A 16133-nucleotide genomic window follows, 5' to 3' on the forward strand; every position below is an offset into this window, starting at 1 on the left:
GAAATGTAAGCAGCCCAGCATATAATAATGTAACCACCTGAATTATGTGTTTAATAGGAAGCATGCAGCCAGGAGACAAAAAACAAGCATTGAATCTATAAATTATTAAATTTAAAAAGGGAACGAGACATCTTTGGCCAGAAATAAGCAAAATGCCTTCTTACAAGCTTTCTGCTGAAATCTCCTGGTGTGCTCACAACTCACTGACACCCTGCCTTGAATTGTTGCTTCAATTCCTGTTTTGGTTGTCACCACTCTCAATTATTTTAAAAAAGGACCTAAAATAGATTTATATTTCTTACATTTTATTAGACAGTAAAAAAGAGAAGTCTGAGCTGCAGCAGTTAAATAATTTATGACCTTTGCTAGAGGGGCAAGAAGACCTAAAATAAAAATAAAATACATGTATTGGAAAGAAAGGTTTTGGATCTTATTGTTTTTCCTGCCCACTGGTTTTGCTGGATGCAATTTTAAGATATATATTCAATAGAGGAGTTTTTTTCCCCATCACACAGCTCCTTATTATCATCAAATTCTAACCACCAATTCATAAAAGACCCATCTCGATGGAGTTGATCTCTGCTTCGATTTCATGGTGATAAAGCAAAGCTAGGAAGCAGGTGGTGGGTGTACTTTCTCGCATGAAGAGGTATTTATTGTAGGTAGTGTACTTAAGCATTAAGCAATGATGTTTCTTTTTCATGCAGCTTTGAAAATCAATATGTTCCCCTACAGTTCCTCCAATACTATCATTAGCTGTCCCTCAGAAAGGTACTGTTAAACAGCCTTTATGCATTGCTTTGCTTTAGCAGGCCTGAATCTGTCTCGTATGCCCTAGTCTCTTACTGCTGATCCACAGAGGATTTCAGTGAGGCACTGAATTGTTTTGGACATCTGCAAGAGGCTCATCGCTGCTGTAGGTGTCAGGGGAACTCTTCAACCTGGCCTAACATTCCTCCAGGGGCTGAATTGCCAAATATAATACAAGTTTAGCACCTGACTGATACTATTAAGATCTGAAGATATTTTCTTCTTGGTGCCCAGAAATGCTAATGTCAACCTCCAGCCCAGAGATACTCACACCGGCGTTCTGTTCCTGCTGTAGTTGTGAAGACACAAATACAACTAAGAGGACATAGATCTACCTAGTGACTTACTCTGGCAGATACGGTGGACAGCACTGTATCAAATAAATGTCCATAATAAGCAGATGTTCAGTAGTATGCTACAAAACTACATCTTTCCTGTTCATAGGGCTTAGCGTATGATTTAATTTGCGAGCAAGAATAATTTATTCCTCCTAAATACGTGTACTGTCTCTCATTCTTGTTAATACCTCTCCTTTTCTATCTCCCCTTGATAAGTTCTCAGTCTTTGACATATCTTATAGCAATGAGTTCCACAGTTAATTATCTATTGTGGAAACCAATTACAATAAAGCAAACAAAAACCAGTCCCTGCTTCTGCCAGGTGTTCTTCATTAGTCTTCAATCTGATGTGTGTCAATAAAACATAATTTTGTACAAGCTGGAGTCAAGATTCTGAGTACACCCAATTGTCCTCCAGTTTGCTTAATGTGATGTTCCCCAGATTTCATCTCCTTCTAGACAAGTCATGAAAATCTTGTTGCTGTTTTCCAAGTCTCTAATCTTTATGTTAGCTGTTCCTACAGCCTCCTCTATTCTTACCCTATCTTTTATAAGTTCACTTTCAAGCAGAGTTCAAGAGAAGGTCGTCTTGCTTGTAGATGCATTGTCATTGTTAAAGTATTATTTTCTTTTGTTGGTTTTTTTGGCCACAACTTCCTATGACACTAAAAAAATTGCACAGATCATAGGATACAAGACTTAAAGGAGCCTCAGGAGATCATTTAATATACCACTTGAACTGAAGCACAGCCAGGGATCAACCCTTAATAGACGTTTTAATATGGTTCTCTCCTGCAGTTGTGCCAATATAATTGTCCCTAGCCTGTTCCTGTACTTCTCTGTCTTGATGGGCAGAGGGTTTTTTCTTATTATATTGCTGAAATATTTTTTATGCAAAATCAGCTGTTAATTTTTTGCTCTTTCAGCCTATACAAGATGGAGAGCAAGTTGCTATTGCTCTCTGTGAAACTATTTTTATGTTGTGGGGGACTGGTATGTCTTCCGTTGCTTCCCCTCTTTTCTAGAAGGGAAAATTTACCAATTCCGCTGGTTTACTGATTCCTCCACATGGGACCTCTTTTTCTGGTTTCCCTCCAAGCTACCAGCATGATTATTAAAGTCCATTGACAGGAAAAGCCACAGCACTAAGCTGATGACCTCCCATCTCTTAATGCCTCCTGCTGCTACATTCCACAATCAGGTTTTGGTTGCTGGCTGCTGTTCATCTGCTTATTTTTTGCAAAGGCATCGCACCACCAGCTCATACCGAGTTTGTGGTAGACTCTAATTCTGAGCTTAGGTTGTGCTGCATTGTTGCTAATGTGCTATTCCCCATATTGTATTTGTACATCTGATTTCTCCTTCATCAAAATGTGTGTGCATGAAACTTGGCTTCGGCAATGGAGTTTCTGCTTCCGTGTTCCTGGCAGCCCATTTGTTTCTCCCTACTGCAGATTGCTTCCTCCACAGATACGACTGCTTGTGAGGCTGCGCTGTGAACCAGAGCAGAGAACTGAACCAGGTTAGATATAATTCTTGATAAATAAGGAAGAGGTATTTTTATTCTGAGTTGTCTCAGGGAGCTGTTTTGCAAAGCAGCCCCACAGACAGTTGATCATCACACCTAAAAGGGCAGCAAACTTATACTAAGGCAGAAATGAGCAGATTGGAGGTGGGGAGAGAGAGAGAAAATTCTAAAACCAGATTTGATGGCAAGGGTAACCTCACCTGCCTAAATCCCAGACTGAGCTGTTTGCATTTGTCTCTGTTTAATTTGATTGCATTTATTTTGGGTCATGCCTCCAATTCATCAAGATCATGTTCAGTTCTGATCCCATCCTCCAGAATACTTTGAAATCTTCCCAGTGTTTGTGTCTCAGAAACCCCCTGGTCCAATTCCTGTCTGTTATCTCCCTTCTGAACTACTGAGAGAGGCGGTGAGTGAACTCTATGGAAAGCTGAGAACACACCAGAGGTCACAGCATTAAAAAGAGTTGTGCAGTTCATATTTTTATACTGTAAAATGTTTGGCATATTTACAAAACTCACAAGGTGTTAAGGTTACCAATCATCTGCCAAAGCAGACAGGGAACACTTTATACTGAAATGTAAGGGCTTCCTGCCAACAACACGGGTAGAGGTGCTACCCCAATGTGACAGAGATGCCCCCAGAAGATGTAGGACACAAGGCCTGAGGCAACTCCATCACTGGAGGTCTGGAAAAAACTTGTCAGGTATGGCTCTTCCTACTTTCGGGAAGGATGCACACACAACTCCAGCTCCTTCACAGGCCTGTTTTACTAGGAAATACATTTGCTTAAGAGTAGAGGAAGAAAATTTGATGGAGTGTCTAAGGAGGGGAAAGAGAGAGTGTTATCATGGGTATGGGCCAGTTGGAGACTATTGCCATGTAGCAGTACCCTACAGTGTTAAACTCCACCCTTCACTGTAAGTGAGCTACATGGGAAAAATACCAGACATTTCCCTTGTAGCTCGATACAAATTCAATTGTGTTTTGTGTTTTATTTCACTAGTCATCTTCTGTGTTTCCAAATTTGGTAAATATTCCTCTGAACCTTCCCTGATGTTAGATATGTTTACTGTGTTAGAAGCCTATCAGACTGGTGACACTGCTCCTGCTGAAACGGTAGCTTGGAGTACTGCAAAAGGCACAGGCACTGCAAGGAGATGGCTGCGAGGAAGGGGTCAGAGAGCTGCAGGGTGAGGAGGTGTATTTTGCCAATCTGTAGAAGGTCAGTACAAGGTCTGGGTTGGTAATTGCTAGGTTTGGGCAGGGCATGAGCACAAATCAACTCTGTTTCCAATGAGCAGCTATCAGGGGTCCATCTCACCTGTCAAGACACTTCCTGAGTTGCCAGAATATGTTGTACAAATTTCACTGCATTCTACTGTAAAAGCTATAAAAGAAAACACTGACTAGCATGCAGCACAGGACAGTGCCATGCTTGAAGAAGCTTCCAAAGTGGGCTGTGAACCACCTAGGGCTAGTGCCCAAGTAATGTTTTCAGGGCTGTTTATCCACCATGGTAGTTTCCTGCAGACTGTATTTCCCAAGCACACTTGCAAGACTGCCATGTGGGACTATGTCATAAGCCTTCACAGAGCCAAGATATATCACATCTACCACTTTCCCTATCCACTAGACCAGTTATCCTGCCAAGGAGAGAAAATTAGATTGTTTTGACATGAATTGTTTTTGTCAAATCCATGTGGGCTCTTATCATATTACCTTATTATCCCCCAGGTGCTTATAAACTGCTGCTTAACTGCTTGTTCCAGTATTTTTCCAGGTACTGAGGTTAGACTGACCTGTCTGTATTTCCCCAGGTTCCTCAATTACTCCTTTTTAATGGCAGGTGTTATACTTACTCCTTCCTAGTCTTCTAGGATGTCACTCTTCTTCCCTGTGCTCTCACAGGTAAAGGCAAATGACTCTGTGACTGCTGAGGATATTCCCTTCAGCACTCTGGAATGGACTCCTGTTTTCTTTCATCCTCTCTTAAAATTAATCGCATTAATAATTGGTAAAAAAACCCCAAACATTTTATTTTTAAGTGAGGGATGCACTGAATACTTAAGCTTTCTCCATATCATCTATTATTTACTCTGTGTGGAATTATCCAAGGATTTATTTCATTCTCCTCATTTTTAAATATTTATTTTCTTGCTACTTTTTTGTCCCTTACTAATTATAATTCATTCTCTTCTCTTGCATACTGACCTTCTGCTAATACATTTTCACATTTAGTTTCCACTTGTGATATGTTTCCTTTTTTGTTTGCAAGTCACTGAAAATTACCCAATGCAGCCACAAGTTTCTTGTATTACAATTACTTTTTTTTTCTCCTGCATTAGGGCTGTTTCTCAGTCCCTTTTTTGTAAGTACCTGGTCTCCTTCATTCCTTTTTTGCTTGTACTCTTTTCCCATGAAATCTTATTTGCCAAATTTCTTGAGTTTACTTCCTTGGAGTTTCCATTCTCAAGTGTCTTTTAAAGGGTTAAGCATGATATTAATACATTAATTCTCTGTGGTGAGATCCTAATCAACCAGAATCTAAAATGTCATATGTGAATGTTACTTGAAGACAACTTAGAATGACAAATGTTTGTAAGGAGTAACATACACTGTGATGGAAGTAAAGAGCTTTGCAAACTCTCCCTTACTTTGTGCCTTGCAGGCGGGTCCTTCCTACAGCCCTGCTATCATACAGAAACTCCTTCAACTGCAATAATCACAGTTCCCACTGGGTCCCTGTGAGAAGTCTCCTTTTCACCAGCTCTGAGGTGCCGTACATGTGGTCCTGCGGGCTGGGACGTGCCCTACCTGCCTTCCTCACCCTGTGTTTCCGCAGGCTCCTCTGGGCTCCCTGGGAAAGGGTACCGACTGCTCCTCCTCCCTGCCTGCACAGCCAGTGCAAAGCAGGCAGCTGCTTTCTTGCCTGCTGCTCATCCATAGCCATAAGCATAGCATCCAGTACCCAGTGGGAATGAATCATCCTCTCAACCACCCCATGTTGCAAGTGTGTGCAAGGCAAACTGCAGAATTCTTCTTCTGAGATTACAAGCATGCTAGCAAGACTCAATTGCCAATTGTTTTTATTAGGCTTTTTCATTTAAAAACTATTAATGTATTTCCCATTTATAAACTGGATGCAGTGTGACCTACACAAAGAGCACTGGGCTAGAAGTGACTGAATATTGTATCTGTTTTCACTCCAACTCTGGAATGCTTGGAGGTCTTGGGAAAATGCCTTTCTCTTCCCTTTTCTTTCTTTGCCAAGTGCTTTGTGATCTGCACATGAGCAGAACATGGCTATACAAAGGCCATCCCCTTCCTAAAAGTGGTAGCCTTTCTGGCTACTGGGGAACTGTTTCTTTTCAACTATCTGTGGTAATGGCTTCAGCAAACCCCTCAATCTTTGGTCATTGCATATAGTACTGGTGTATCAATAGACTTGTCCTACATCTGCTTGAACTGGCTTCCTGCTTGCCAAAGTGCTACCTGGGCTCCAGATCTTCATGGGCTCAATTATTTTGTGCCATCAGCCAATTTTTGGTGGTCAATTCCAGTCACCCAGCAAAGCTATTCATTATCTAATACCTACTTAAAATGAAGAAAACAAAATCCTGTCTCAAATGGCAGAAACATCATGATAAATGATCTCTAGTCCTGCCTTCTCAGAGGCTCTTCCTTCTGTATGTGTGGCTTGCTCAGGAAATGGTAGAAGCAGGTGGATCCTTCCAACATCATGCTTCAGTATTTGCTCTGAGAGTTTTGAGCTCCTGCACACATTGGTGCCCTTTCAAGCCTGATCAAGAGCACTTTTCATGGGGACAACATCTCTATTTAATCACAGACACAACCTCACTTGGCAGTCTGAGAGCGTGCAGAAGGTGCTGCCACTGGAGAAACCACAGGGAAGATAATGAAATCTGGTGACTACTGGTGACTAGGTACAGGGAAGCATCAAATCTCAGAATGTAATTCAACTCCCCAAATAAGGGTTCCTCTGCTCCTTCCCTAATTTGAGACCCAGCAGCCTAAACACACCTTCTCTCACACCCAATTTATGCCCAAATCTATGATGAAGAGGAGTGTGCCTTGAAAAGCAGCACTGTAACTTCGTATTTCTGCTTGTTTTCCTGATATCCTGGACCTGATACCCTGGGCCGATTTTCTGATAGTAGTAAAGGGATCAAAAGAAGGTACAAACTGTGTTGTTAAGCAAATTGCAGCCTGTCACTCTCTCAGCAGCTTATAGTTCCTCACAGATACACTTTGAAAATCAAATCTTCCTCTTGTTTTCATGGGGGTAAATTGTTGGCATAAAAGCAGGAAGAAAACACACTGAAAGCCTCTGAGGTTGAATGTGCCATACTTCAGTGGGATCTACGCTCCCTGGGGAAAGAAATCTGTGCAAAGCAAAGCAAGGGAAAATCCTGAAAGGATATCTGCCAGAATAAAAACAGGCAACTTCCTGTAGAAAATATGTTCCCTCCATGAAAAAGTGGGTTTGATCTCTGGCTGCAGCTCTTCTTAAACTGGATATGAATATCCCTAGACATTTTATAGGATATAAGATTATACAGGATTAAAAGCAAACCAAACCCCAAACATGATACGATTCTGCGGTAAAGGAAGAGTAGTTGCATGGGAAGTGTAGCCTACCTTTGTTCAGAGTTTATATGAAAGCAGAAGGTGCAGCATCCATGCTTAATAAATGTGAGTAACGAAGGTAGAACAGTTCAATAATCTGTGAATATTTCATAAAATTATTCCTTGAAACATATTTGTAAGTGCAAAGTTTGTTATGTGAATTTGTACGTTAGTTAATGATCTGGCCAGACAAAGAACTGACATTTCAAGACTATCCATCTAGAAACTATGAGTGCGGATCATGATGAACAGATAGGCAGGAGCAGGGGAAGGAAAAAGGGGGGACATGGAAAATACTAATTCTGAAAAGACTTAGGATTCTGATGGAAACATACTGAATGTGAATGTCCAATGCAATACAAAGGTAACATCTACCCAGGATCTGGATTTCGTTCTGAAGATATGTTTCTATCTCAGCGAGTAATTGGAGAAATAGTTGCCGAAAGGTATACTTTATCTTCTGCACAGGCTGCCTGCATGGCTTACATCCTGGAGCTATTTTTGTACAGGCATCTTTCAATGACCTCTAGGCTCAAACTTTACAACTTTATGTCCATACCTAATAATTTTTCTTGGTTATGCACATCCAGACAGTAAACGATATTCTAGTGTTAAAAATCAGCTTTCCTCTCATTTTTATCTCTGGAATAAATAACTGTTAAGTCAGTCTAGTAGCCCTTTAAAGTAGTAAAAGAGATCAAATATGTACAAAATAGTTTAATACAACAAGCCCTCCTGAAAGGAGAAAAAAAAAGTATGCAACTCTTGCTGGTGATGGATTCAGTTTCTGTGAAATGATATGATTTACAATTATTTTTACTCACTACCTGCTGCAGTCTCAGACTTTTGCTTTGTGTTTGAATGGTTTTCCTGGAGACAAGGCATGAGCACAGGATGCTTTTGCTCAGACCAGTAGCCACTGCAGATGCAAAAGAGGATAAAAAGAGAGGAAGAATAGGGATACCTCTCCAATATGTCCTTGTAGGCTCTAGTGATTTGCAGCACAGGGGCCTTATGGGAGAGGATGGTATCCTTGCATCTAATGGTTTTGAATAGCTTTTTCATCCATGGCTTCGCTTATTTCTTTGAAGGTTCACATTGAATTTTAGCCTCTGCGGCATTCAGGGATGGAGAGTCCATAGCTTATCTTCTGATGCGTTTGAGTCTGCCACCAGTATCCCAGCCTGATGCCCCTTGTTTCCCATACTGCAGTGAAGAGCTATCTGTTCATCCTCTCCAGTCTACTCCCCAAACTGTTTTTTTTTCCCCCTTATGTATTTTTTTTCTGAATGAAACAATCTATTGTGCTCCTTATTCCAGACTTCTGATCATACATGTTACCTTTTCCAAAACTACACTAGCCTTTCTGAGGGGATGACTCGGTGTTCAGGGTGCAGATACACTAGGGATTTATACAGTGGCAGGACTCTGTTTTCAGTTTTGCCCTCTTTTCCTTTCTTAGTACATTCCAGCATCAATTTCCTTTCTCTCTGATTGAGTTGGTATTTCCATAGGACTATCTATTATAAAACCCTAAATCTCTTTTGATCCACTGACTTCAAGAACTCTTTCCTGAACAGTAATAGCTAGCTCAAAACCTATCATTATGGGTGTAAATGTAGGGCTCTTTTCCTTATGTTGCGTAGTTCTGTTTACCTAGGCCAAATTTCAGCTGTCATTTGCTCATCAATTCAGTGTTGGCAGATTTATCTGCGATGTTTTGCACTCAGCCCTTTTTTCAATCCTGAATCACTTAATGTCATCAGCACTATCATCTCACCATTCATGGTCCTTTCAGATCATTTACAAGTATCCTGAGCCACTGCTGACCTCCCTCCACTGATACGTTATTTTCCCATCTTTTAAGCAGCTATCTATTGATTGCAGGACCAGCCATTTTCTCCCAGGGTGGCTGCATTTCTTCAGCTATCTCTGGTGAGGATCCCTCCTGGAAGGGCTGTGGAAATCCAAGGAGGGTGTTAGTAGGTCTTTTGTCACTTCCACACTTGTATTTTTCAAAAAAAGTCCTATTAAATTCGCAAGACATAGTTTTTTCTTTGCTGTTTCTCCCACATATCATAATTACCTGTATGTCCATTTATCCCATTCTTTAAAGTAGTTTCAGCCAGACCCACTGGTGTGTGCTTCTCTGACCTTCCAAAGAGCACTTTATTTAGAAGTTGGATCATATTTACTGCTTTCCAGTTCTCTGGTACTGAGGCAGTTTTAAAGGGGGAAATTATACATTACTGTTGATTGCTCAGCTCTTTCAGCCTTGATTTCCTCTAGAAGTCTTGGGTTGCAAAAGTATTTAATCCTAGGCTTTAGATGTCAGTAAGTTAGCTCTGAGCTCTGATCTAAAAATCTGAGCCTAAGCTAGTCTTGCCAGATACCCTGTAAAACCAGTGGAAACATGACATCTATATATGTCACAGTCTGTTTTTCTCTATTGATTACATAGGGAACCTGCAGTGACTGGTGTAGTCTTGGACAACTGACCTTTACATGTCTTAAGTTAAAGCAGGTGAATCCCACCCACAGGATTCCGGTTTTCTCCAAGAAGCCAGTCACTGCTGTGACAATCAGCCAGTCTTACACTAAACTCTCTCTTTCATACGTCTGGAGACCGCTCATATTTCAAGGATGCCGCCGCATAATTTGGCTTCCCCATAGAAAGAAAGAATATTGCTCTTTGACTTTCCTATATCTGACATTGTTCTTTGGCACTCTATTCTACAGGACTCTTTAATTCCTGGATTCAGATTTGTTTAAATTATAATCTTATATAAAGTACTGAGTCTTCCTATGCTTAATTTGTGCTCCTATTGTCTGTCATTAAGACAGCAAGCATACAATATGTAGCAAATATTACTTTTACATAGGAGGCTTAGTGGTTTAGCATTTGTAATGCAGTGTTTTTGTCAGGTATAAGGCAGCCTACAGCAACCTTTAATTGAAACTATTTCTTTTAGTGTGCCTATATGCCCACCATTAGGGTTTGGATTTGGTTGTGGGTGGGGGTTTTTTCTTTTCTTTCTTTAAAAAAGGACTAATCCTAGCTGTGTATGTTCTTTGTCTTTTAGACAGGTGTGAGGTTTGGTTTGTTGTTTGGGTTTTTTTCATTTATTATTTTTACACTTTCATTTACTTCTGTTTTCTCTTTATTTCTAGGGAATCTTGTCCTCCTATATCAAGATCTAGTGCTTGCATTGGTTTCCAACAAGGAAAGGGAAAAAAACCCCGAGCATTATCTTCTTCAGGTAGCTCACAGACACCTGTGTTAGAAATGATATATGATCTGAATGTTATGAGTCTGTGTTTAATAGACAAGTTTTTCTCTTAAACCTATGGCTATAACTTGGATATCACATTAATTTGCACACCTGGGTCTAGCCATGCTGAAGGTGACGTGAGAGTCACTGTATGCAGCTGCCTTTTGGTACTTTCAAGAAATATATTTTTTCTTACTGTGCAGAATATCTATACTTAGTTCTTTTTCAGCTACTCACCATCTGATAACCAGCTTTCTCTTTTTCAGTTAAGTGTACACTTCTAAACAAATCTTGTGCTTTTGATCTTGCAAAATGAAAAGTAGTTCATCTTCACTTTTGCAGCTCACTTGACTGATAAAAACCAAACTTCTATGAGTCTCTCCCAGTTGTCTCTTCCATTCTCAGCGCTCCAGCCCTTGATCTACTGAGCTGCTCCCTCTCTCCTCGCAGCACCACTTCTTCCACTCTTCTCCTTCAGGATGTAGTCACCTATTTCAGCATTACATCCGCTTGGTGCTGTGTAGTGTTCCTGGGCAGTGATTAATGAGCACTCTGAGTCTGAGCTTATAATTAGGGTGAACAACTTGTAACCTAATGAGTATTATTGAAAAGGTGTAGGGAGGGGAGGATCTGCTCAGCTCACGAACCAAGTTGCTACATCAGCTTATTCGAAGTGGACATTTCCGAGACACTGAAAAGACTGCTTATTTTTATAGCTTCCCTCCCATGCTGCTCACCTCTTCACGTTTACCTGCAAGGTACACTGGGGCAAGGGGTAACAGGAGGAGGTATCAGATTTTGGCTGAGGTCTGCTCCAGTCTCATGCCTCGGGACCCGATGGAGGGAGTAATATGGCACATTGATACGAATGTCTTATTTGTCCTCAGTCCCTCATACACACGGGTGTCTGACCCTACACAGTAGTGTCAGTTTTAATGCTGGTAGAGAGCTCTCTTTGATTATGATGAATAGTAAAACTTCCCCTGGCCTTTCTGGGTAGTTGTTGGTGCTCTGACACACAAATGGTTAAGACAACAGTGGTATTTATAGGCTTGATTGAGCATAATGTTACAGGAGGATCATCTGATAAATTAATATTGTGTGTATTTATTGTGGTAGTTTAAAAAGCCACTCAAGGGTTCCTCCCTGTCAGGAACCCAGGCCTGGCATAGTCCTCGTAGCCACCTACCTCCTGGCCACCAGTGAGCATGTGGGAGTTGAGAGAAAGGAACCATGGATGGGACATCCCTGAATGCCAAACACCAACCTTTGCTAGGTCACCTAGAGGACGTTAAGAATTGCTTGTCACTGTGGCAAAATGTAATAGCTGGCAGTTGAATATAGGACAATGCAATTATGTGCCCCAATTTTAATGAATTAATATTGAGCCAGGGTATCCGCTAGGTGAAGTGCTGCATGGTTTTCAAACGGAGGATCGAACTTTGGTAATGATTTTTCTGCCATGATTATGTGGGATAGGGTTAAATGACACAAAAGAGAAACTTTCTGGCTTCAGGCTTTAGCTGTTCTTTACCTGGAAAGGGGCTGTGGAGGATCTTCTCTAGAGAGAACTTTCCACCAAGAGTCCTGCATTTGACCCTGGGCCTGATGGACTCAGTCTGGTCCTCCTTTCCTTTGAGGTGCTCTGAAGCGTGTGTTAGCAAGGAAAGAACACACTGGTACTCGCTGCCCTCTAAGACAATGTTTGAGCTAATTGATGTTTAAGGAAATTATTTCCGTTTGAGCCACGGAATTAATTTTTAGTTAAGACTACTGAATAAATGGACACAGAAGAGCCTGCGTTGTATTAACAAGATTCTAAATGAAGGAACCAATTCATTTCATTATTGATAACAAAGTCATCTTCCCCAGAATAGCAAATGAGGTAAGATTGGCACTTTGAGATAAGGCCCTGATTATTGTCTGTGGAATCTATTACATTCTATTATTTCTCCCAGATAAAACTTTAAATCACCCTTCGTAAATGCAGGCAATTGGTAGTTATTCCTTCCACAGAACAATTTTATGTTATTTTTCTGACTTTTCCATTCTTATTTACTTTTATATTTTGTTTTAATTAATAAAGTACAGAATGTTGAAAAAGTCTGAAGCTAAATTCTTTTAGCTAAGCATTGAGCTCTAAGAAACTGTTGGAAGAACTTAAAGTAATGAGTAAATTACTAAATAGCACGAGCCAATTCATAATTCATCATTCTTTGTATTTATACCAATGGCTGCTGGTGAGGAAGGAGGTGGAAGAGGATGGTATTGGTCAGCCAATTGGGAAAGCAAAGCAATGTCTCTGCAGGATTAGGGAGGTGGGAGGAGTAGGTGGATCAGGCAGGAGAGCTGGCATGTGCTTTGGGATGACTGCAGCTGCTCTGCTCCTGGAAGATTTAGAGGAAGGCCAACCTCACTGGGAGAGAGAAAAATGCAGTGTCGATAAAGTTACAGCTGCAGCAAACAGAAATTAAATTAGAGGGAGTCAAGAACAGAGTTTATGGGAAGGAACTGGAATGAAGAGAAAATCCAGGGAAAACAGTAAAGCTGAGGAAAGAGGAAAGGGGTGAAGAGAAGATACCCCAGGAAGACTTGGCAACTGTAACTTCCACTACTTCAGTAGGGAGCATCAGGAAGCTGGAAGACCAGTGGTGAACTCTACTGGAAGTGCACCAGGGGGAAAGAGCAGACACTTGGAGGGTGGAGAACTGGAGAGCAGTGGCAGAGGGCTTGGGTTCTGAGGCAGTGTTTTGGGTTTGTGTGGCAGGGTTTTGGTTGCAGGGGAGGGGGCTGCAGGTGTGGCTCCTGTGAGAAGCTGCTAGAAGCTTCCCCGACTCCAAGCTGGACCTGCTGTAGGCCCAGGCTGACCCAATCAGTGACAGTGGTAACACCTGTGGGAGAGCAGATTTAAGAGGGGAACCTGCAGTGAGTAGGGGATTGGAATGTGAGAGGAACCCGTCTGTGGGTACCGAGGTCAGTGAAGGAGGAGGAGGTGTGCCGGAGGAGGGGATGCCCCTGCAGCCTGTGGTGAGATGGCAGGCTGTTCCCCCCCAGCCCGTGGAGAGGAGTGGGGGAGCAGATGCCCACCTGCAGCCCGGGGAGAGAGGAGCCCGTGCCAGAGCAGGGGGATGCCCCCCAGGATGGCCGTGACTCCATGGGAAAGCCCGCGCTGGAGCAGGCTGTGCCTGAAGGACTGCAGCCTGTGGGAAGGACCCGTGCCGGAGAAGTTCGTGGAGGACTGTCTCCCATGGGAGGGACCCTGTGGTGGAGCAGGAGAAGAGTGAGGAGTCCTGCCCCTGAGGAGGAAGGAGCGGCAGAGACAAGGTGCGAGGAACTGACCCAGACCCATTCCCCGTCCCTCTACGCCACTGGCGGGGAGGAGAGTGAGTAATTGGGAGTGGAGTTGAGCTGGGAAGGAAGGAGGGGTAGGGGGAAGGTGTTTTAACATTTGGTTTTATTTCTCATTATCCTTTTTTTGATTTGATTGGTAGTAAGTTAAATTGATTTTGTTTTTTTCCCTGAGCTGAGTCTGTTTTTCGCCCGTGACCATAAGTGGCGAGTGATCCCTCCCTGTCCTTGTCTTGACCCACGAGCTTTTCTTTATATTTTTTCCTCCCCATCCCACCGCAGAGGGGGAGGAGTGGGCGAGTGGCCTCGTGGTGCTTTGTTGCCAGGTGGGCTTGAACCATGACAGTCAGGATAGGGTGTAATGCACAGCAGAGATGGGCCGAATCTAGCTCCATGTAATGTTGTATGAACCATCTTCCTAATGGCAGTGCTCCTGCCAGCATTACCCTTTTAAAGCACCCTGAACGAAACCTGTGTAGGTTGAATGACAGCAGCCTATCCTGTCTAGTAACAGCTCCTTCTAATGTCACAGCAGAAAGGGTTTCCTACTATGGGGGAAACTCAGAGCTGAACTGGATTACTGTGTTGTATGAATGCCCCAAGCTGCTTGTGAGTCTCCTTCATAACTTGCATAAGGTTTAGCTTGCAACAAACCTCGTATGAACGCAGCTGTCCAGCTGAATGCCTCCTAGAAGGACTTCTCTAACTTACTATATTAATGCCAGTATCTCAATATTTGTGTCCATCCCACTAATGGAACAGAGGCATGCGATCCCTGGTGCCCTTTCCATCCATGAGATCCTTCCTTGTTCACCCATGCTTCAGGAGGACAGATTGCGTATGGTGTCGCTTCTTACATGCTGCCAGCCAGGAGTTCCAAGGGGCTCAATTAAATGGTGATTTATATAAAAGTGCATAAAGATCTCTTCAGAGTGCAGACAGCTCCTTAGCAAGTTTGTTTTCAATTAGCAGCCGTTTAATAAAGTTTTTCTCATTGACAAATCCCCTTTTTCCTTAACCCACTCCTCCATGAAATTGTACGACCCACTTCAACCCATTTAGCCCTTGATCTAATACAAGCACTTTTAGCACTTTCTGCAAATAATTAATCCAATTTGGATTAGAGGGATTATAGATGGTCTTAGTCCTCACTTGATAACCCTTCATTCTTACTCAGTACTTTCAATTTTACCCAGTATTATGAGATGCAGGAGGCAAATCAGGAATGTCTCATTGTAAATGCTCGTATATCATGATATGGTATGAGAATTGCTGCTCTTGTTGCAGAATCGGGGACAGTGAGAAGTTCTGCTTCTTGTGTAAATGGGCTGACATTTATTACAAAAAATTGTGCACACCAAAGGAGCAAATGGTTGAATTTTATGTTCAGAGGCTGCAGCATAAAAAAAAAAAAAAGAAAAAAGAAAAAAGGAGGGACGTGTGAACTTTAAGGAAAGCTTTATGGGTCACATTATCAAAAGTTACATTTCAGAGCAGCTGAATGGATGTTTCAAAGCTCTGATCCCAAATATGCACTTTAACTCTGAACTACTGCTTCTCTTAAATCATAACCTATTTAATAACATGTGTGTAACTTCCTTCTCCTACCTCCCAGGGCCTGGATAACTTGCGCAAACATCCATACCGCTGATGAACTGTGCAAGAGGAGTGTTTGCTATTTGTGTTTCGCTTTCACACCACCTACCTCGGTAGTTAACTGGTCCCCGTTACTTCCCACCCAGTGATTCACATCAGCAAGTACCGGCGTCCCCTGGCTGCCTTGCAGCAGCATCTGTGGTGCAGTGGGCAATGTGAGGAACAGAGTCTGTGGGGATTTCGGCAAAAGGGAGCAGTGCAGATGAGAGGGAGCACCAGCTGGACTCACTCTGGTAGCTGAGCTCCCTGGGGATATTCCCCGACTAACTTGCCAATATCTGCATAAACAGAGAAGGAGCAAAGAGGTGAGTGAGCAAGGTCTTCCACTGCCCTGCCCTTCCTTCTCCTTAGCTGAGCTCAGATGACTATCTTTCTCATGTATTTGCCAGGGAATTTCATATGGCAGTAACTTTGGATCTCACAGCCCACAAAAACTAAATTACAAATTAGTAATTTGCAGCACTCCTAAGCAAACCATGGTCCAAGAATGGTTTATTCATATCTTTGAGAAAGACCTACAGTGGTATACCA

General features: G+C 42.3%; 1 long non-coding RNA gene across 1 annotated transcript in view; it reads left to right on the top strand.

The window, feature by feature from the left end:
• The window catches only part of LOC128146390 (uncharacterized), a 51426-nt gene extending 35695 nt beyond the window's left edge, over positions 1-15731 (top strand). The window contains exon 4 of the long non-coding RNA XR_008236749.1: positions 15562-15731. This is a non-coding gene — a long non-coding RNA (uncharacterized LOC128146390). The remainder of the gene's footprint in view (positions 1-15561) is intronic.
• The last annotated feature ends 402 nt before the right edge of the window (positions 15732-16133 follow it).

Source organism: Harpia harpyja, chromosome 9 (genome assembly GCF_026419915.1).
Source record: "Harpia harpyja isolate bHarHar1 chromosome 9, bHarHar1 primary haplotype, whole genome shotgun sequence".
Lineage (NCBI taxonomy): Eukaryota > Metazoa > Chordata > Aves > Accipitriformes > Accipitridae > Harpia > Harpia harpyja.